The sequence below is a fragment of the Aquarana catesbeiana genome, linkage group LG10, assembly GCF_042186555.1.
Source record: "Aquarana catesbeiana isolate 2022-GZ linkage group LG10, ASM4218655v1, whole genome shotgun sequence".
NCBI lineage: Eukaryota > Metazoa > Chordata > Amphibia > Anura > Ranidae > Aquarana > Aquarana catesbeiana.
In genome coordinates, this window is record NC_133333.1 from 29169854 (window position 1) to 29193448 (window position 23595).

At 47.2% G+C, this 23595-nt stretch overlaps 1 protein-coding gene across 1 annotated transcript in view; it reads left to right on the forward strand.

Moving 5' to 3' along the window:
* The window catches only part of LOC141110508 (chemerin-like receptor 1), a 50200-nt gene that overhangs the window by 17058 nt on the left and 9547 nt on the right, over positions 1–23595 (forward strand). The window lies entirely within an intron of this gene.

The window sequence follows — 23595 nt, forward strand, 5'->3', positions numbered from 1 at the left end:
TGTGTTGCACGTGCTAATGCCCTTTATATTTTGGTCATTCCTAATGTGAGCTAGCAGGGGTTCTAGTACCAATATAAATATTAAAGGTGACAGTGGGCATCCCTGTCTTGTCCTGTTGCTCAAGGGAAAGGGAGCTGAAATTGCTTCATTTGCTCGGACTGCTGCTGAGGGTTGGGAGTAGATTGCCTCTATCCATTGACACATATGGGGCCCTAGGCCAAGGTGCTTCAGCGTGCGTTTCATAAAGAGCCAGTTGACCCGGTCGAAGGCTTTCTCCGCGTCAGCTGAAATCAGCAACATTGGAGTTTTCCTGGACCCGGTCAAGTGGATAAGATTCAAGGCCCTAATCGTATCATCCCTGGCTTCCCTAGTTGGGACAAAACCTACTTGGTCGTAATGGATTAATTTGGGGACAAAGGAGATCAGGCGGTTAGCTAATATTTTGGTAAATATCTTGAGGTCCGTATTCAATAAAGATATTGGGCGGTAGTTTGCACAGTCTGTCGCATCTCTACCCTCTTTAGGGATCAGGACTATGTGAGCAAATAAGGAGTCCCTAGGGAGTGGGGTCCCGTCCAGGAGCGCATTGTAGGCCTGCACAAAACGCGGCACCAAGTGCGATGCAAACGTCTGATAATAAAGCAGGGAAAACCATCGGGTCCCGGTGCTTTGCGAGCTTCCAAACCTTTGATGGCTTTGAGCACTTCTTGTTCTGTAATATGGCCTTCCATTTCCTCCCTCTCCTGAGACGTCAACGTGGGAACACCTGAAGTGAGCAGGTATTCGTCTATTAACGAATTATGAGTCTGCGATGTAGACTCTGTTACCGTAGGGGTCAAATTGTAAAGTTTCTCGTAATAACTGCGAAAGCAGTTGGCAATCTCTTGTGATTTGAAGATTTTTTGGCCCGAAGGAGACGTCAGAGAGGGGATATAGGAACGTGTCGTGGTCTCACGTAATGCACGGGCTAGGGGTCTGCCGGGTTTACCTACAAATTCATAGAATAGTCTCCGTGAGTACATGAATTTGGTTTTTGCTTTAGCCATCAGGAGAGAGTTAAGGGAGTCACGTAAGTTCTGTAGATCTACGGCAACGTCTCGGGCTAGAGATAGTTTATGTTGCTTTTCCAGGACCCCAATGCGCTCCAAGAGAGAGTCCACTTCTCGTTGACCTTCTTTCTTGACTTCAGCTCCCAATTTTATAAGTACTCCCCTGACTAGGGATGAGCTTCGAGTTCGAGTCGAACTCATGTTCGACTCGAACATTGGCTGTTCGCAAGTTCACCGAACAGCGAACAATTTGGGGTGTTCGCGGCAAATTCGAATGCCGCGGAACACCCTTTAAAAGTCTATGGGAGAAATCAAAAGTGCTAATTTTAAAGGCTAATATGCAAGTTATTGTCATAAAAAGTGTTTGGGGACCTGGGTCCTGCCCCAGGGGACATGGATCAATGCAAAAAAAAGTTTTAAAAACGGCCGTTTTTTCAGGAGCAGTGATTTTAATAATGCTTAAAGTCAATCAATAAAAGTGTAATATCCCTTTAAATTTCGTACCTGGGGGGTGTCTATAGTGTGTCTGTAAAGGGGCGCATGTTTCCTGTGTTTAGAACAGTCTGACAGCAAAATGACATTTTGAAGGAAAAAACTCATTTAAAACTACCCGCGGCTATTGCATTGCCGACAATACACATAGAAGTTCATTGATAAAAACGGCATGGGAATTCCCCAAAGGGGAACCCCGAACCAAAATTAAAAAAAAAAAATGACGTGGGAGTCCCTCTAAATTCCATACCAGGCCCTTCAGGTCTGGTATGGATATTAAGGGGAACCCAGGCCAAAATTTAAAAAAAAAATGACGTGGGGTTCCCCCTAAATTCCATACCAGACCCTTCAGGTCTGGTATGGATTTTAAGGGGAACCCCGCGCCAAAAAAAAAAAAAAAAAAACGGCGTGGGGTCCCCCCAAAAATCCATACCAGACCCTTATCCGAGCACGCAACCTGGCAGGCCGCAGGAAAAGAGGGGGGGACGAGAGTGCGGCCCCCCTCCCTCCTGAACTGTACCAGGCCACATGCCCTCAACATTGGGAGGGTGCTTTGGGGTAGCCCCCCAAAACACCTTGTCCCCATGTTGATGAGGACAAGGTCCTCATCCCCACAACCCTGGCCGGTGGTTGTGGGGGTCTGCGGGCGGGGGGCTTATCGGAATCTGGAAGCCCCCTTTAACAAGGTGACCCCCAGATCCCGGCCCCCCCCCTGTGTGAAATGGTAAGGGGGTACATAAGTACCCCTACCATTTCACGAAAAAAGTGTCAAAAATGTTAAAAATGACAAGAGACAGTTTTTGACAATTCCTTTATTTAAATGCTTCTTCTTTCTTCTATCTTCATTCATCTTCTGGTTCTTCTGGTTCTTCTGGTTCTTCTGGCTCTTCTGGTTCTTCCTCCAGCGTTCTCGTCCAGCATCTCCTCCGCGGCGTCTTCTATCTTCTTCTCCTCGGGCCGCTCCGCACCCATGGCATAGGGGGGAGGCTCCCGCTCTTCTCTTCTTCTTTTCTTCTCTTCTGTTCTTCTTCATTTTCTTCTCCGGGCCGCTCCGCAATCCATGCTGGCATGGAGGGAGGCTCCCGCTGTGTGACGGCGCTCCTCGTCTGACAGTTCTTAAATAATGGGGGGCGGGGCCACCCGGTGACCCCGCCCCCCTCTGACGCACGGTGACTTGACGGGACTTCCCTGTGGCATTCCCCGTGACGTTATTTAAGAACTGTCAGACGAGGAGCGCCGTCACACAGCGGGAGCCTCCCTCCATGCCAGCATGGATTGCGGAGCGGCCCGGAGAAGAAAATGAAGAAGAACAGAAGAGAAGAAAAGAAGAAGAGAAGAGCGGGAGCCTCCCCCCTATGCCATGGGTGCGGAGCGGCCCGAGGAGAAGAAGATAGAAGACGCCGCGGAGGAGATGCTGGACGAGAACGCCGGAGGAAGAACCAGAAGAGCCAGAAGAACCAGAAGAACCAGAAGATGAAGGAAGATAGAAGAAAGAAGAAGCATTTAAATAAAGGAATTGTCAAAAACTGTCTCTTGTCATTTTTAACATTTTTGACACTTTTTTCGTGAAATGGTAGGGGTACTTATGTACCCCCTTACCATTTCACACAGGGGGGGGGCCGGGATCTGGGGGTCACCTTGTTAAAGGGGGCTTCCAGATTCCGATAAGCCCCCCGCCCGCAGACCCCCACAACCACCGGCCAGGGTTGTGGGGATGAGGCCCTTGTCCTCATCAACATGGGGACAAGGTGTTTTGGGGGGCTACCCCAAAGCACCCTCCCAATGTTGAGGGCATGTGGCCTGGTACGGTTCAGGAGGGAGGGGGGGCCGCACTCTCGTCCCCCCCTCTTTTCCTGCGGCCTGCCAGGTTGCGTGCTCGGATAAGGATCTGGTATGGATTTTTGGGGGGACCCCACGCCGTTTTTTTTTTTTTTTTTGGCGCGGGGTTCCCCTTAAAATCCATACCAGACCTGAAGGGTCTGGTATGGAATTTAGGGGGAACCCCACGTCATTTTTTTTTTTAAATTTTGGCCGGGGTTCCCCTTAATATCCATACCAGACCTGAAGGGCCTGGTATGGAATTTAGGAGGACTCCCACGTCATATTTTTTTTTTAATTTTGGTTCGGGGTTCCCCTTTGGGGAATTCCCATGCCGTTTTTATCAATGAACTTCTATGTGTATTGTCGGCAATGCAATAGCCGCGGGTAGTTTTAAATGAGTTTTTTCCTTCAAAATGTCATTTTGCTGTCAGACTGTTCTAAACACAGGAAACATGCGCCCCTTTACAGGCATACTATAGACACCCCCCAGGTACGAAATTTAAAGGGCTATTACACTTTTATTGTTTGACTTTAAGCATTATTAAAATCACTGCTCCTGAAAAAACGGCCGTTTTTAAAACTTTTTTTTGCATTGATCCATGTCCCCTGGGGCAGGACCCGGGTCCCCAAACACTTTTTATGACAATAACTTGCATATAAGCCTTTAAAATTAGCACTTTTGATTATTCATGTTCGTGTCCCATAGACTTTAACGGTGTTCGCATGTTCGAACAAACTTTTTTCCTGTTCGCATGTTCTGGTGCGAACCGAACAGGGGGGTGTTCGGCTCATCCCTACCCCTGACTACACATTTGTGTGCCTCCCATAACAAGCAAGGCGAGGACACCGAAGCTGTATTGTTGCAAAATAAGCTTTAATCTCCTCCTCCACCATTTTTGCATATGGTGGCTGCTGGATCAAGCTCTCATTTAACCGCCATCACCCTGGTTGATGTGGCCGCCCCCCTCCCAACATGAGTGTCAGTAAAATTGGTGCGTGATCCGAGAGGGATCTCACCCCTATACTGCTGGAGGACACTAAAGGAAGGGCCGATTGGTGTATTAGAAAGTAATCCAGTCTTGAGTAAGAGTTATGGGGGGACGAAAAAAAGGTATAGTCCCTAGTTTCGCTGTGTGTGATCCTCCACGCGTCCACCAAGTGAACAGCTGTCAAGGCTTTCTTAATCCGACGAAGGGCCGCATACGACAGATGCGAGGAACCCGTGGAGGTGTCCAACAGGGGGTCCAAGGCTACGTTTAGGTCACCTCCCAAGATCACTTGTCCCTCTGCAAAGTCAGTCAGTTTGTCCAAGCAGTCCTCAATAAAGCCCACCTGACCTATGTTGGGGGCGTAGATGTTGGCTAGTGTAACAACCTGCCCATAGATTGAACCCTTCACAAAGAGGTAGCGTCCCAGATTGTCACTGAAGACAGCTGACATCGACCAAGCCACATTTTTAGAGATGAGAACACTTACCCCCCGAGATTTAGAGTCTGGGGAGCAGCTGTGGTAAACAAAAGGGTACCTGAAGTTCCCAAATTTTGGGGGTTTTGAAGCCTTAAAATGAGTCTCCTGGAGGAAGGCTACGTGGGCACGATTTCTCCAAATCTCACCTAGCACCTGCGACCTCTTCTCTGGGATATTCAGCCCGTGGGCATTCAGGGAGAGCATGGTAACTTTTGGCATGATGATGAACGAAGTGTTCCCTGGAAAAAAAAAAAAGGGGGGGGGGAGGGAGGAGAGAGAAAGAGAGAGGGGAAGGGGAAGGAAAAGGAGAAAGAGAAAGAAATAGAGGAAGAGAGAGAGAAAGGTAGATAAGTAAACCACCTGTCAGGAACACTCCCTCAAGGGTGGTAGCACAAATTCACAACGATATATACACTTGTACCTGAAAGATCTGGTAAACACAAGACTAATATATGGTCTCCACCTAAAAACGCAGGTGGAGAACGGGCCTATGTGGGGGAAGTGTTGACCGTGGCGGACCCGATTACACACATGGGCCTCCCCGGGCCAAGGTGAAGTGACAGTAAGTCACGGGGACCTTAAACATAGCGATCTGACCAGGGCCTGAAGCTATCCACTGAACCACTCCCCGCAAGTATAAAAATGAGGAATATAAAAGAAACTGAATGCACAGTTATTTAGGGACTGACCGGATCCCCGGGGCCCAAATACCAACCGTTTGAGTGGGATTGGGTTTGCGGTTGTCATATAAGATGCAGGGAGCAGTGCAATGGCCGCTTGTGGCAGGATAACTTATAGATAAACGGAGCTAAAAAATTCAGCAGAAAACAGCTTAATGTATTTGTAACCTTAACATGTTATGAAATGCCCCCAAAACCTCCCTTATCGGGCCACCCAACCATGGGAACTGGGGTGAAAGGGGCAAGTCCTTATATGCCATCCCATTGGCAGAGAAACCTGGAAGAGGATGAGCTGGAAACAAAGTACAAAGCCGCCCCATATCAACTGAATGTCAATCAGAGCTCGCCCATCCCTCCGCTTAGACATATAACTCTGGATCTTTGGGTGTCCTGGACCGGTAAGGTTAAAGTTAGCCATGATGTAACCAGCGGGAGCAAAGTTTCATGACCGAGGGGTATAGGCTATAGGTAGAACCGTGCAATGTCATCTTTGGAAGTTCACAGGGCACTTGATGGCTGTCACAGTTCCGGATCAGAAGGGTGGATGTGAGCCTGACCAGAGACCGCACCTCTGGAGCGAGACCTTCTGCGCCTTTGGGGCAAGGGATTGGATATCTGTGGAACTGGATCATCAAGGAGGACATCCAACCAATTGGGTACGGGGATCGGGTCAGACCCCAAGAACAGAAAGAGTTCAGGGAGTTGGTCCGGTGACCTCAGGGTAAATTGGCGATTTTCCTTCTTCACTTGCACATAAAATGGGAAGCCCCAGGTATATGTAGCTCCAGATTCGCGTATAGCATTTAGGAGGGGTCTAACTGCCCTGCGCATCCCTAGGGTAGCACGGGACAGATCTGGCAGGAGTTGAATAGAAGCGCCATCAAAGTCAATAGGACCCCTGTGCCAAGCCTTCCGGAGGATCAGATCTTTCTCTTTATAGTAGTGGACACGACACAAAACATCCCTTGGGCGTCCGCTAGCAGGGGTCATGCCCGGAGACACTCTGTGTACTCTGTCCAGCTCAATCTCTGTGGTTGGGGCTCTATCAAGGTAGGAGTTAAAAATGGACGTAATAGTCACAGCAAGGTCCCCGGGAGCCGTGGCTTCCGGTAAACCCCTGATCCTAATGTTATTCCTCCTGCTCCTGTTCTCGATATCTTCTGACCTTAGTCGGACTTGGAGGAGTTGGGATCTATGGTGGGACACTATGGATTCCAAAGCAGTAATGCGGGTCTCCTGTAAAGCTTGATCTGAGGCAATAGCAGTGACCCTATTATCAGTGTGGGTGACCTGCGCCCGAAGATCCTCCACCTCTCTCTTTAAGGGGAGGATTCAATACGTTGAGCCCAGTGATCTAGCTCCTGTCTAGTGGGGAGAGTGGCTAAGCTGTGTTGAATCTGCTTCAGGGCTTCTAAAGGGAGTAGCTCTTCAGTGCCGTGCCTGTCTTCAGCGGCGGCATGTGAGGGAGACAGGCTTAGGCTTGGTGAGGGGATCGGAGAGCAGTCTCTCACCTCATCTGTGGGCGCCTCTGGTGAAGCAGTGAGGCTTGATCGTGGGGAAGGTCTGTTCGCCACTGCGCGGCTTGTGGTCGGAGGCGCCAGCGCCATGTTGGCTGTGGCCGACTCCACGAGGACCGGTGTTTCTGGGTCCCGGGAGCCAAAGTAGCGGGTGATTACCGCCGATGTTCGGGGCCGCGGGACGCTCTGGGTCCTCCTCCTTCTGGGCATCAGTCGGGTGACTGTCTCATATAGTGAAACGGCCGCGGGGATAGTTCCGTGTGTCGGGAGCTCAGGAATCAGCGTCCGGACTCCGCCATGGCCAGCCACGCCCCTCTATCCCTCGTTTTGTAGACGCTATAACTTTTAACTAAAAAAAATGTATTTTTCCCCCCAAAAATGCGCTTTTAAGACTGCTGCGCAAATACTGTATGGTGTTACATAAAGTAATGCAATGACCCCCATTTTATTCTCTAGGGTGTCTTAAAAAATATATATAATGTTTGGGGGTTCTAAGTCATTTTCTAGCAAAAAAAAAAAAAAGATTGGTGAACACCAAGTTTGAAAAATAGGCCTGGTCCTTAAGTGGTTAAAGCGGAGTTCCGCCCATCACTGCAAAAATTAAAAGCCAGCAGCTGCACATACTGCATCTGCTGACTTTTAATAATCAGACACTTATCTGTCCTGGAGTCCAGCGATGTCGGCACCGCAGCTGATGTTTCCATCAGCTGTCAGGGGCATGCGGCCTCCATTGCGAGTACGGACTTTTCGACCGGACTGGTCCGACGGACCGAGTCCGGCGGACAATCCGATCATACTTGGGCTTCATCGGACCTTCAGCGGACTTTTCTAGTCGAAAATCTGACGGACTTTAGATTTGGAACATGCTTCAAATCTTTACATCATAACTCCGCCGGACCCAGAAATCCGCTCGTCTGTATGCTAGTCCGACGGACAAAAACCGACGCTAGGGCAGCTATTGGCTAATGGCTATCAACTTCCTTATTTTAGTCCGGTAGTACGTCATCACATATTAATCCGTCGGACTTTGATGTGATTGTGTGTAGGCAAGTCCGTTCATTCGGAAAGTCCGTTGGAAGTCCGTCGAAAGTCCGTCAGATAGTCTGTCGGACCAGTCTGGTCAAAAAGTCTGCTTGTGTGTACGCGGCATAAGGGAACCCTACTGCTCATGCGCGAGGCTCCGCTCCTCTCTCCTACTGGCCTGGTGGCCAGAGAAGGAGGAGGGAGGAGGAGGGAGCCCAGGCAGTGACATCAATAGGACATCAATACCCGCGACTGAGGCTCCCGGAAGTGGGAACAGGATACCTGTGAAAAGGTGCCTAATGTGGCACCTGCGGGGGGAGGAGTACAACGAGCAGAAGTCCAACTGGAACTCCGCTTTAAGGTCAAGTATTCCCCCACGGCAGCTTCAGCCTTGTCCCAGGGTATTTATGAAGACAGCACAGAAGCAGAGGTATCCCATGTGTGTGTGTAAAGTGACCCTGTAATGAAGTGCCTAACGTAGTCCAGAAGAACCCACACAGGGTAGGCCTTCCATGTGACCCAGAACTTGGCGCCCAACAAGTTCATGGGAAAACGTGGAGGATGTGACAAACAACCACACTACTGCCCCACCTGCCCACAAGTAGAATATATTCAGTGACAGACAGTCATCAAATCTACGAAATTTGCCTTCATATACTGAGCAGGGATTAGAACCACACAATAGAAACTCCATTCAAAGTGTACTTAAGAAGGCAAGGGCTGTATGTATACAGTATTTCACATGACACCAGTCTCCAAAAGAGCATGAGTATAATAACACAAAAGGGAGGTCTCATGTCTGAGACAGAACAGACCACTGACTAACCAAAAAACAAAATCAAAATAATCTAAAATAAAACAATAAAATAATATAACCATTGGTTATAAACCAACAAAGTCAAAACTACATCACTCTTTAGCACTTGGAGAAGAACAACTCAGCTGTGAGCTCGGTGGGGTACCAGTCAGCTATAACAGAAAAATGGTCAATTACATAGTAGCAGGTATTAACTCGAATGCCGTGTACACACGATCGGACATTCCAACAACAAAATCCCATGTTTTTTTTCTGACGGATGTTGGCTCAAACTTGTCTTGAATACACACGGTCGCACAAAGTTGGTCGGAAATTCCGGACTTCGAGAGCGCGGATAAGTACAACACGTACGACGACCTGGGAAAAATGAAGTTCAATAGCCAGTGCTGCTCTTCTGCTTGATTCTGGCACTTTGTGCGTGGGAATTGTCTACACACGATCGGAATTTATGAGAACGGATTTTGTTGTGGGAAAATTTGAGAAGCAGATCTCAAATTTTGTGTGACGGAAATTCCGATGGAAACTGTCTGATGGAGCCTACACACGGTCGGAATTTCCAACAACAAGCTCCAATCGCATTTGCCACCGGGGCATTAGAGGGAAATGACGCCCTTGCTGGTGTTGTAGCGAATGTGTGTAACCATACATGTAGTACTGGTAGGTCAGTCGTGGCTAAGTAAGATTGTCAATTTCCAAAGAATAACACATTGAACCAGATCAGATGTTGAGAAACTGTTGTTCTTTATGTTTACTAAGATAAACTTATCGTTCTGCCTCCACACTCCTCTCTACTTCTTTCTGCCAGCCTTTAAAATTAGGACAGCTACTCTGCTTTCAATATTTAGGGATGAGGGATCCCTAAATCCCTCTGCTTCCAATATTTAGGGATGAGGGATCCCTAAATCCCTCTGCTTTAAGCGTTTCCCCACATCTTCTGAACGCAGTCAAAAGTCTCATCCCTAAATATTGGAAGCAGAGTAGGGATGAGACTTTTGGCTGCATTCAGAAGATGTGGGGAAACACTTAATTTAGATGATTTTAAAGAGGAAGGGGTAGTATGAAATAAGTAGTGACAAAGGGTAAATTCATAGGCTTAAAGTGTAGTGCCAAAATTTTTTAATCTTGGGGCAGTTCCACCATAGGTGCAAATATGTGCCCTCCTTTGGACAGTCTCTCCAACACCTAGAATCCGCTTGTGGAAAGATTCTTGCTAGTTGTTGAGGTGTCCGGTACCATCTGCTTTGTATATTAACCACTTAAGGCATGAGCCTCTTTTTGAGATGTGTTGTTTACAAGTTAAAAACTTTTTTTTTGCTAGAAAATTACTTAGAACCCCAAACATTATACATTTTTTTTCTTAACACCCTAGAGAATAAAATGTCGGTCATTGCAAAACTTTCTGTCATACCGTATTTGCGCAGCGCTCTTACAAGTGTCACTGTTTTTGGAAAAAATACACTTTTTTGAATTAAAAAAATAAGATAACAGTAAAGTTAGCCCAATTTTTTTATATTGTGAAAGATAATGTTACGCCGAGTTAATTGATACCCAACATGTCATGCTTCAAAATTGTGCCCGCTCGTGGAATGGCAACAAACTTTTACCCTTAAAATTCTCCATAGGCGACGTTTAAAAAATTCTACAAGTTGCATGTTTTGAGTTACAGAGGAGGTCTAGGGCTAGAATTATTGCTCTCATCCTACCGATCGCGGCGGTATATGTGTGGTTTGAACACCGTTTTCATATGCGGGCGCTACACGTATGCTTTTGCTTCTGCATGCAAGCTCGGTGGGACTGGGTGTGTTTAAAAAAAAAAAAAGTTTTTCTTATTTATTTTATCTTTTATTTTTCATTTTTACACTGTTTAAAAAAAAAAATTGTGTCACTTTTATTCCTATTACAAGGAATGTAAACATCCCTTGTAATAGAAAAAAAGCATGACAGGACCTCTTAAATATGAGATCTGGGGTCAAAAAGACTAAAATATTTACACTAAAATAAAAAAAAATGTCCCTTTAAGAGCTATGGGCGGAAGTGACGTTTTGATGTTGCTTCCGCCCTGCAATGTTATGGAGACGGGTGGGGGCCATCTTCCCCTCACTCGTCTCCATACCCAGCAAGGGGTAACATCCGATCACCTCCCCTGCTGCCGCTGGCTCCAGTGAGCGGCGAAGGGCACCGGAGGGCGGCGGGGCCCTCTCCCGCTACCGATAAAAGTGATCTCATGGTGAATCCTCTGCAGAGAGCACTCTTATCGGAAAGTGGACCGCCGGCCGAAGAAGAGGATACCGGGGTTATGGTAGCTAGCTGCTGCCATAACAACGGTATTCCTCTACAAAGTAAGGACGTATATCAGCGCGTGGTGGTTCGGAAGTGGTTAACCACTTGCCGACCGCCTAACCCAGATATACTGCGGCAGAATGGCACGGACAGGCAAAATCACGTACCTGGTACGTGACCTGCCCTCCGCGGGCTGGGGGCGCACCGCGCCCCCCCCGGTGCCCGAGGTGGTCGGCTTCGTGGGGGAAGCGACACAGGTAGAGGGGGAGGCCACTCATTCTTGGCCACCCCCTCGCGATCGCTCCCCACGAATTAAATTCTTCCTCTGCCACTGTAATGTAAACAGCGGCAGAGGAAGTGATGTCATCTTTCCTCGTGTCGGTCTTTTCGTTCCGGCGCCAAGGAGAGAAGACATCCAAGTAAGTGCACCAACACTACACTTACAGTAGAACACACCAGGCACACTTTTCACCCCCCATCACCCCCCGAACACCCCCTGATCACCCCCCAATCACCCCCCCCCCGTCACAGTGACACCAATAGCAGTTTTTTTTTTTTTTTTAGCATTGGTGTCAGTTTGTGACAGTTATAAGTGGTAGGGCAGTTAGGGTTAGCCCCCTTTAGGTCTAGGGTACCCCCCTAACCCCCCCTAATAAAATTTTAACCCCGTGATCACCCCCCGTCGCCAGTGTCACTAAGCGATCGTTTTTCTGATCGCTGTATTAGTGACACAGGTGACGCTAGTTAGGGAGGTAAGTATATAGGTTCGCCTTCAGTGTTTTATAGCGACAGGGACCCCCATATACTACCTAATAAAGGTTTTAACCCCCTGATTGCCCCCTAGTTAACCCTTTCACCAGCGATCACCGTATAACTGTTACGGGTGACGCTGGTTAGTTACTTTGTTTATTATAGTTTCAGGGCACCCATTGTTTATTACCTTATAAAGGTTTAACCCCCTGATCGCCCGGCAGTGATATAAGTTAAGTTTTAGGGTCAGATAAGGTCTGCGTCGCCCCAGGCAGCGTCAGTTTAGCGCCAGTACCGCTAACACCCACGCACGCAGCATACACCTCCCTTAGTGCTATAGTATCTAAACGGATCAATATCTGATCCGATCAGATCTATACTAGCGTCCCCAGCAGTTTAGGGTTCCCAAAAATGCAGTCTTAGCGGGATCAGCCCAGATACCTGCTAGCACCTGCGTTTTTCCCCTCGGCCCTGCCCAGCCCAGCCCAGCCCACCCAAGTGCAGTATCGATCGATAACTGTCACTTACAAAACACTAAGCACACATAACTGCAGCGTTCGCAGAGTCAGGCCTGATCCCTGCGATCGCTAACAGTTTTTTTGGTAGTGTTTTGATACAGTCGCTAACAGTCAGGAGCTTTTTTGCCTGTGAGTCTCACTAGTGTACCCCTAAATTTAGAGCCCAAAATGGCAAATCGAAGGTACACTAGTGAAGAGGCCTACACGTTTCTGAGCATGACAGATAGTGAAGAGGAAGTCACTCATCTGTCAGATTCAGGCTCAGAATACGATCCTGTAGAGGACAGCGGCTCCATGACAGATAGCTCTGACGACGGAGTTGTGGCCCCTGCCAAGGTTAGGCGTACCAGACCCCAATCTTCTTCTTCTGTCCTTGAAGTGCAAGAACCGCAGGTCCCTCGTATGGAGCAGAGAAGTACTAGCGCCACTACTCCTTCTGGTGAACTGGCAAGCACCAGCGGCCTAGTACACCCTGGTCGTACATCCAGCACTGCAGTAACACGTGGTGACGTGGCGAGTCCCATAAGTACAGTTCAAGCTGGCAAGGTGGCAAGCACTAGTAGTGTCCCGCTGCCACCAAGAAGACGAACACAGGCCCGTCGTGCCCATAGTGCCCTTCCTGCTGCATTCGCCAATCTGTATTGGGAACCCACCACTTCTGCAGCACCTGTACTTCCCCCATTCACTGGCCAACCCGGCATTCAGGTGGAAACAGTTGATTTTACATCACTGGATTTTTATTCGCTGTTTTTCACCGAAGATCTCTATAGATCTATTGTGGACCAAAGCAATTTGTACGCTGGTCAACACATCGCCACTATTCCCCAGTCCTCCCTTGCCAGATATAGGAAACCAATTACGGTTTCCGATTTTAAGATCTTTCTGGGCCTTTCCCTCAACATGGGCATAAATAAAAAGAGTGAGTTGCGGTCATATTGGTCCACTGACCCAATTTACCATATGCCCGTGTTCTCTGCCTCCATGGCCAGGGCACGATACAAGTAGATTTTGCGGTTCATGCACTTCAATGACAATGAACTCTGTTTCCTGGTGGAGACCCTGAATACGATCGGCTCTACAAAATTCGGCCCCTCGTAAACCACTTCAACCAACGTTTTGCAGACTTGTTTACTCCCCATCAAGTTGTCTGCGTTGATGAGTCCCTGATTAAATTTTCTGGCCGCTTGTCATTCAAACAGTACCTTCCCAGCAAGCGTGCCAGATACGGGGTCAAGATGTATAAGCTCTGTGACAGGGCCACAGGCTATACATGTAGTTTTATGGTTTACGAGGGCAAAGATAGTCACGTAGAGCCGACAAACTGCCCTGACTACATAGGAAGCGCTGGCAAGATAGTGTGGGATGTGGTGTCACCCTTATTCGGAAAGGGGTACCACTTGTACGTGGACAATTATTGCACGAGCGTGCCACTTTTTAGCCACCTTTTTGATCATCAGATTGGAGCATGTGGCAGTGTGTGGCCTAATCGCCGGGGCTTTCCCCAGCGGCTTGTAAATTCCCGTCTTAGGCTGGGGGAGAGAGCCTGCTTGCAGTGTAATAACTTGCTCGCTATGAAGTGGAGGCACAATAAGAATGTTTTTGTTCTTACCTCTCTTCATGCAGACACGACGGTCCAAATTCCTACGGCGACTGGTGTTTTGGAGAAACCCCTCTGTGTCCACGAATATAACCTCAATAATGGAGGGGTGGACCTCAACGACCAGTTGTTGGCGCTGTACCTAGTTGCCCGTAAGGCCAGACGCTGGTACAAGAAAGTGTCTGTTTATTTATTTCAATTGGCTTTGCTGAATGCTTATGTGCTATACAGAGCTTCAGGACAGACCGGATCCTTCCTTAAATTCCAGGAAGAGATCGTCAGAGCCCTTCTGTTTCCAGACGGTGCTCCACCTCACCATCCCCAACCAAATGCAGTAAGCCGGCTGCATGAGAGGCATTTTCTATATGTCCTCCCGAGTACCCCTACCCAACGAGCCCTCCAAAAAAGATGTTGTATCTGCAGCAAGCGCGGATATAGGCGTGACCCCCGGTATTATTGTCCCTTCTGTCCTGACAATCCTGGTCTTTGCATTGGTGAATGTTTTGAACGCTACCATACACTAGTTGAGTATTAGCGCAGCACTGCACAGACTAGGACACTCTTTCACAGGGTCTCCCAAGATGCCATCGCATTTTGAGAGACCCAAACCTGGTACCAGTTAAAAAAGTTAAAGTTACAAAAAAAAGTGTAAAAAGAAAAAAAAAACAAAAAAAAGTAAAAAAACACAAAAAAATATATAAAATAAAAAAAACAAAAATAGTTGTTGTTTTATTGTTCTCTCTCTAATCTCTCTCTATTGTTCTGCTCTTTTTTATTGTATTCTATACTGCAATGTTTTATTGTTATGTTTTTATCATGTTTGCTTTATAGGTATGCAATTTTTTTATACTTTGTTTTTTTATTGTTAACCACTTTTTTGTTTTCAGGTATGCCATTCAGCTGCAGAGCGGATTTATTTATCTTGACAGCAACAGCGTTTGCTCCCACGATACATAAAACCGTGACTCCAGCGCTGTCGGAGGTGATTTCACCACCACAGTTACATACTTCAGCATATATGCCGAAGCGTGGGGGTAGCAGTGGGTGGAGGAGCGATTTGCTCCTGCCTTTTGCGGGAGGATGCCCCCATGCTTCGGCATATATAAACGGTGCATGTATGCCCATCATTAGAAGTGGGTGGATGAAGGGAGGTATTCTAGTTCAATATTTTTATTGAATTTTTTCAATGAAGATATAACAATGACATAACATACAATATTATACTCCTCAATGACTAAGGCAGCCAAAGGAGGTAAATACATTGGATGAACAACATATCTTTTACAAGGGTGGTATAACAATAAAGTCCTGGTACATTTACTGACGTAACATTAAAGTGCTAACTATGCACCTTCCTCTTATGTAATTGTGAAGACCTAAGAAGAAGAGGAGATAGCAATACCAGGAGCCCTAGAAAAGATAAAAAAATTCACATTATGTGGAACCTGTAATCACAGGGTATAGCATGGCCCTCATTACTTGCATTATAACGTATGCTGTGTGTCAAATCACCTGAGGAGGGTTCCTCCAGATTTAATGAGTCGGCAGGCAGGAGGGGGCATAACGCTCCGACCCCCTGTGCCTGTTGCTCAGTTCGACTGGGAACCCAAGTATGCTACCATAGAATATGGACAGCCTGAGAGGAATTTCAACCAGGAGGCCCCCCCCCGAGCAGGCCCCCGAGATCATCACCCCACCCCAATGGGAACACACTGCGGAGTGAGAGAGCTCCAGGACCCCTCCCAGGAGAGGCACCCCCCTATCGCCCATCGGCTCCCCCGGGGAGGCGCACCCGCCGGGGAGATACCCAGGCGTCACAACCCCCGGGATGAAGCCAACGGTCCCATTGCCTAGGTTAGATAAAAGAAAGTGACTAGCTATCTCCTATGCTGGGATACCAAATTAACAGTTGAGAACAATCTATGGAAGCTAAGGGACAGGTCTTAGCCTTGTAAAGCCATTATCTGACGTTAGAATGAGTGAGGAAGAAGAGGGAAAAAAAAGAAGAAAGAAAAAAAGAGAAAAAAAGGAGAAAGAAGAGCAAGAAGGAGGAAGCAAGAGGAGGGAAGAGGGAGGGAGGTGGGGTGGGGTACATGGAGAAGGGTTATAGTCTCGCTGAACTCCCCCCTACGTTAGTAGATGGCCCGGGTAAAGTGGGATACCGACATACCTGGCCCAAGGTTCCCAGATCCCTTCAAAGTGTTGGACCGTGTCATGCAGTTTCGCCACTATTTGTTCCTGTGACATTATCCACGAAATCTTCCGTTTGGTGGCCAAAATGGACACCAAAGGGGTTTTCCAGGCTTTCGCTAGTGTGACTTTGGCTGCCAAACACATAAAGAAGATAAGTTGTTGTGTAGTTTTAGGTATGTTGTGTACTTTGCGGTTTAGTAGAATGTATGTGCGGTCCTGTGGTACATCTATCCCAGAGACTCTCCTTAGAAGATGAAGAGATTTATTCCAGTAACTCCGTATGTGGGGGCACGTCCACCAGATATGATGCATCGTGCCTTTATGACCACAACCTCTGTAACATAGGGGTGAGGAATCTGGGAATATCCTGGAGAGCCTGGCTGGGACATAGTATCATTTAGTGAAGACTTTAATGTTAGCCTCTATCAAAGCAATATTTAAGATACCTTTAGATGATCTGCTGAAGGCTTGGAACCACATGTCAGGATCCCACTGGATGTCCAGGTCCAACTCCCAGGATCGAGCATATGCCGGGACGTCTATCCTATCTGCCAGGAAAGTGTAAATAATGGATATCCCACCTTTTTGGGGGCCTATCGAGGAACACCAAAGCTCATACATCATGGCCTTAGGAGTGTTAAACTTGTCAGTCCAATGTGTGCGAAGGAAGTGCCGTATTTGTGACAGTATGAACGTTTCTGAGGTAGGCATTTCCAGTGTACTCAGATAGTGGCCCAATGAAATGGGGCCGTTAGGTGTAAAGAAATGGCCTATCCGGAAAAGGCCTTTGTTCAGCCACCAATGAAAATCATATATATTCATCCCAGGGGGAAAATCAGGGTTGTGAAACAAGTGCGTGAGAGGCCTTAAGGGTGATATCAAGTTGACATTTTTATGTAATTGATCATAGAGGGCTAAGGAGTGAGATAAGGTAGGAGCTAGAATAGCAGGTCTATGTTTGGGAGGTCTCCATGCTAAGAAGTCGAGTGTGAAATGTGGTACGGCTTGCCTCTCAAGGGAGATCCAATCAGGCCTGCGATTTTTGGTATATATAGCTGAGAACTGTGCCAGCTGTGCTGCCTGATAGTAGAGCCATAAATTTGGTAGACCTAGGCCACCTTGAGTCTTAAGTCTGAACAGAATATCCTTAGCAAAGCGGTGACCCCGGTCATCCCAGACAAATCTGATCACCCTGGATTGAAATTTGGAGAGGATAGATTTTTTAATTGGAATAGGAAGTGAGCGGAACAGGTATAAAAGACGGGGCAGGAGATTCATTTTGACTGCGTTAAGTCTACCCAGCCATGACAGGCCCTCTCTCGACCATTTCTGTAGGTCCAGCTCTAGAGAGCGGAACATGGGGGGGTAGTTGGCGGCATATAAGTCTCCAAAGGTTTTAGTCAGCTTGATACCTAGATAGGGGATTGAGCTTCCTGCCCACGTGAAGGGAAAGTGTTGTTTGAGTTGGTCTATTAGAGGCGCTGGACCGAAACATTGAGGGCCACGGATTTAGTTACGTTCACCTGAAGACCTGAGACGACGCCGAAGTCTCTGAGAAGTCTGAAGACATTTGGTGTGGATATGAGAGGGGCTGTCAGGAACAATAACATGTCATCAGCAAATAGGGCACACTTGTGAATGTCAGGTCCGCAATTCACTCCTTTGATGCTCTCGTTCGATCTAATGGCTATAGCCAGTGTCTCGATCGCAATAGCAAAAATCAAGGGTGAAAGGAGACAGCCCTGTCTAGTTCCCCTACGAATATCGAAGGGTTCCGAGTAGTGACCCATTAATCGCACCTGAGCTGAGGGTGATGAGTACAGTGTGTGAATTATTGTAAGAAAACCTTTGCCGAACCCCCAGCGCTCTAGAATGTCAAAAAGGTAGGGCCACGACACGGAGTCAAAGGCCTTCTGCAGATCCAGTGACAACAAAAAAACCCTTTTGAGCAGGGCCGCCGTCCCATTGGTTCTGCAGAAGGGAAATCAAATCAATAGCTCTGCGAACCTGGTCCGGACCTTGTCTCCCCGGGATGAAGTCCACTTGGTCCCTATGTATATAATTTGCTATGAAGTTAGACATCCTGTTTGCTAGGATTTTTGTCATTATTTTGAGATCGTTATTGATTAACGAGATAGGGCGGTAGCTGCCAACTTCGCTTGGGTCTTTACCCTGTTTAGGTATGATGGATATAAAAGCTGAGTTTAAATCACTTGGGAGAGGGGCTCCATCCCGGAGGGAGTTGAAGAACCGGGCCATGTAAGGGGCCAAACGTGGGCCAAACTTATAATAACATACCGAAAAACCGTCCGGACCTGGGGCAGAGTTTGCTTTCAAGGATTTAATGACATCTAATGTTTCCTCAGAGGAGAAGGGTGCGTCTAGAAGTTCTCAGTGTGTTTGCTGCAGGTGAGGCAGGTTAATGTCTTGGAGGAACAGCTTTCTAGCCTTGTAATGCGTGTGAGGCAATTTCTCATAAAGGTGTGAGTAATAATTATGAAATCATTCCATAATTCTTGTTGGATTCTGTGTTAAATTGCCCGACGAGGCTCGAATTTTGGGAAATACCGAGGTGCGGACCCTCGGGCTAAGTTTGGTTGCCAACTTGGAGCCTATCTTATCTGTTTGGTAATAGAAACGTGCGCCTGACCACCTCAAGTGTTTCTCCGCTGAAGTAGTGAGAGAGAGATTGAGTTTTACTCAAGCCGAGTCAAGTTTGGCCAGGCTGTCCGGCGTGGGGTTTTGTTTATGTTTTTTACTCAACAGGCGAAAGTCTGCTGTGAGTCATGAAACTTCTGCCCTGCTCTCCCTCTTATGTTGAGAGGAGAGTTGTAAGAGCCTGCCCCTCATCACCGCCTTGTGTGCTGCCCATAGACAGCCCGGCGAAACCGACTCCATGTCATTCTCACTAAAGTAGTAGGATAAGGCTTTTTCTAGAATTGTGCAATGGGTTGGGATGCTCAAGAGAGTTTCATTGAGGCGCCATTTAAAGGAACCCTTCACTCCCGACCCACCTTTTAACGACAGTGACTTTATTGAGTGATCAGATAGTGGCGTGTCATATATTTTGGAAGCAATTATTCTCGGGATTACGTGTGGTGGGACAAATATGTGGTCTATCCTGGAGAAAGTGTGGTGGGGAACCCAATAGTACGTGTAGTCTCTAGTTTGGGGATTCATTTCCCTCCAGATATCAATATGGCCATAAGATTGGACTATCTGCGCTACCCGAAGGCTACGTTTAGGGGGCCATTTGGTTTTGGGCTGCAGGGGGTTAGATTTATCTGAGGAGAAGTCGAATGGGGTATTGTAGTCTCCCCCCACTATTACTGTGCCAACTAAATGCGGCTTTAGGATCTTCAGCGTGGCGTCAAAAAAGAGGTCTTGATGTGTGTTCGGTGTATAGTATGAGACAAACGTGTAAGCCTCACCATTAATCGTTCCTGTCACTAGTATGTAACATCCCTCGGGGTCTGAGATGGTATTTGCGTGCACAAAGTGAGTTCTGTTTGAGAAGCAGACCGCCACTCCTCTCGTTTTGTTGTCAGCATTAGCTAGGTGGAAATGCATGAAGTTTTTGTGAAGAAATTTGGGCTGATAGGTGGCAGGGAAATGAGTCTCCTGGAGCAGTACCACATCAGCCTTCAGTGTGTGAAGCTGTTGCAATATTTTGCGTCTCTTCACGGGGGGAATTAAGGCCCTGTACGTTGTGGGAGAATATCTTGAATGTCCCGATCGTTGGCGTGGAATCAGTCATGGTGAAACAATAGGTGTGATACTAAGTGTGTGTGAATCTCACCGGACTTCGTTGTTGTCCCTGGCAGATAGGAAGCGACCCCAGTGGCATGGTGGATTCGATCTGTGATACGGCAAGAGGGAGATCCAGTGAGTTCCTGTAACTGAAGAGGAGGGGGGGAGGTGGGGGAGAGGAAAGGGGATAGAAGAGTGAAGAGGAGCAAGAAAGAAGAGAAAGAGAGAGGAGTGAAGAAACAAATCATTAGATAGTGCATCTTATAGTAGTTACCCCAATCCCCACGGACCAGAGAGGGACCCATCCCTGTCTGGGCCGGTACCCAAAAGAAGTGCCCTGCGAATCGAGGGTCAAGAGAGTCTGGGTCCGATAGATGAAAGAACTAAAGTTCAACTATTGGAGCCAGAAGGAGGCGCACTACGACCACTCCGGTCAACGCAGCCTCTGAGTAAAACTGTGGCGGTATATAAACATTGCAGTCTAAGCCCTGCTATCACATAGTAGGAATGTTCAAAAATCTTTGAATAGTTGGAGAAAGAAAAAGAAATATAATAAAAAAGAAAAAGAAAAAAAAAAAAAACATTTTCCAAAGGTAAGCTGAACCCGTAAGGATCTTAAAAATAATCCTGGGGAGCACTCAGATGAGGAAAGTCACCATTAGTATGGCAGCAGACCGGTCACCGACACAGTCTAAAGGGAAGACCATAGATAGGGTCTGAACATAAGGCAGGCCTGTTCATGGGGGAAAGGATTCTTTTGATCGTTTGGGAAGCTGTTTCTGCCAAACTGACGATGCTCCTCGAGAAGAAGAAGACTGTGGAATTTCCTGAGTAATCAATCCAAGGTGTAAGAGAAGTCGTTCCCTGTCTCGGAACGAAGAAAAGCTGTATGGTTTGTTGCAGAAGGAGAAGTTCAGTCTTAGCGGGAAGGCCCATCTATACGTGATCTCTTTGCCCACCAGGACTTGTAATAGCGGTTTCAGGGCCCTTCGTTTTTGTACTGTATATGGGGATAGATCCGCGAAGATTTGAATCTGGTGGCCCTGGTTCATTAACTTCTCTGCTGACCTGGAAAGTTTCATCACTTCTTCTTTAACCGCATAGAAATGCGGTTTCATGATGATGTCTCTTGGCAGACCATCAGAGTGAGGTGGTTGTAGCGCCCTGTGGGCTCTGTCAAGCTCCAAACGATGGGCTGGAATGTTAGGGATTAAAATTTTGATAAAGTCCTGGACTGCCATGTGGGTGTCTTTGACGGTTTCGGGGAGCCCCCTGATACAGAAGTTGTACCGTCTCGACCTGTTCTCGAGGTCATCTATTTTTGAGGTAGCAGATTCCAGTTGGTCCTGGAGTATTCTGGTTAATTCTCAGGATCGCCTGGTCAGTTTTTTGCTCGATCACTTCAATTCTGGCACCAATCTGCTGCATATCGGTGTGTATGGAGGCAGTGATCTGTGCTGCTGTGTGGGAGAGGCCTTTTGAGAGCATCTGAGAGAAAGCAGCCATCATAGAGGGGAAATCATTAGGGGAGAGAGGGGAGTCCCTGGCCTGTGCATCCCATGGATCCGGGCTGTGTAGAAGTTCCTTCTGAGGGGTGAGAGCTGCCCCTCCTAATGTCCTCCTTAAAAGAGATTCAGTGGATGCTGGTGAGGGGATCCCCGGGAGAGTACTCACTGTGGCATCAGAGGACTGTGAGGATGGAAGAGCCTGGTCTGCTATGGAGTCCGACAGGCAGGGCAGGCCTCGTGAGGTGACGATCGCGCTGTGGAATCGTTCAGCGCGGCAATGAGATACCTCCGGGTGGGGTTAAACGACATCCAATTGTAGCTAGTGGTGTCCCCGGCAGCTGGTATGTGTGCCGGACCGGAACGAGGGCTTAAGCTGCAGCTGTGGCGGGCGTTAGGTCGGAGTGGTGCGGAGCTCCCAGTCTAAGCGGCCATCTTGGACCGAAGGGAGGTATTCTAATGGTGGGCATACCCACCGATCAATATCTTTTTTTCGTTCAGCCCACAGGCTGCATGAAAAAAAGTTTACAATATATGCCCAACAAGGACCAGCAACGTACTGGTATGTTGCTGGACTTTGAGTGGTTATACCAGAATGATGCCTGCAGGTTTAGGTATCATCTTGGTATCATTCTTTTCAACCAGCGGTCGGCTTTCATGTAAAAGCAATCCTAGCAGCTAATTAGCCTCTAGACCGCTTTTACAAGCAGTGGGAGGGAATGCCCCCCCACCGTCTTCCATGTTTTTCTCTGGCTCTCCTGTCCCAACAGGGAACCTGAATATGCAGTCGGTGATTCAGCCAGCTGACCATAGAGCTGATCAGAGACCAGAATGGCTCCAAACATCTATGGCCTAAGAAACCGGAAGCCACGAGCATTTCATGACTTAGATTTCGCCAGATGTAAACAGCACCATTGGGAAATTGGAAAAGCATTTTATCACACCGATCTTGGTGTGGTCAGATGCTTTGAGGGCAGAGGAGAGATCTAGGGTCTAATAGACCCCAATTTTTTCAAAAAAGAGTACCTGTCACTACCTATTGCTCATAGGGGATATTTACATTCCCTGAGATAACAATAAAAATGATTAAAAAAAATAAAAATGAAAGGAACAGTTTAAAAATAAGATAAAAAAGCAAAAAAATAATAAAGAAAAAAAAAAAAAGCACCCCTGTCCCCCCCTGCTCTCGCGCAAAGGCGAACGCAAGCATCGGTCTGGCGTCAAATGTAAACAGCAATTGCACCATGCATGTGAGGTAGCACCGCGAAGGTCAGATCGAGGGCAGTCATTTTAGCAGTAGACCTCCTCTGTAAATCTAAAGTGGTAACCTGTAAAGGCTTTTAAAGGCTTTTAAAAATGTATTTCGTTTGTCACCACTGCACGTTTGTGCGCAATTTTAAAGCATGTCATGGTTGGTATCCATTAAACATTTGGGCAATATAGTGTGTTTTAGTGCATTAAAATTTTAAAAAGTGTGTTTTTTCCCAAAAAAATGCGTTTGAAAAATCGCTGCGCAAATACTGTGTGAAAAAAAAATGAAACACCCACCATTTTAATCTGTAGGGCATTTGCTTTAAAAAAATATATAATGTTTGGGGGTTCAAAGTAATTTTCTTGTAAACAAAAAGTATCAGAAAGGGCTTTGTCTTCAAGTGGTTAGAAGAGTGGGTGATGTGTGACATAAGCTTCTAAATGTTGTGAATAAAATGCCAGAACAGTTCAAACCCCCCCCCCCAAATGACCCCATTTTGGAAAGTAGACACCCCAAGCTATTTGCTGAGAGGCATGTCGAGTCCATGGAATATTTTATATTGTGACACAAGTTGCGGGAAAAAGACAAATTTTTTTTTTTTTTTTTTTGCACAAAGTTGTCACTAAATGATATATTGCTCAAACATGCCATGGGAATATGTGAAATTACACCCCAAAATACATTCTGTTGCTTCTCCTAAGTACAGGGATACCACATGTGTGAGACTTTTTGGGAGCCTAGCCACGTACGGGACCCCGAAAACCAAGCACCGCCTTCAGGCTTTCCAAGGGCGTAAATTTTTGATTTCACTCTTCACTGCCTATCACAGTTACGGAGGCCATGGAATGCCCAGATGGCACAACCCCCCCCCCAAATGACCCCAT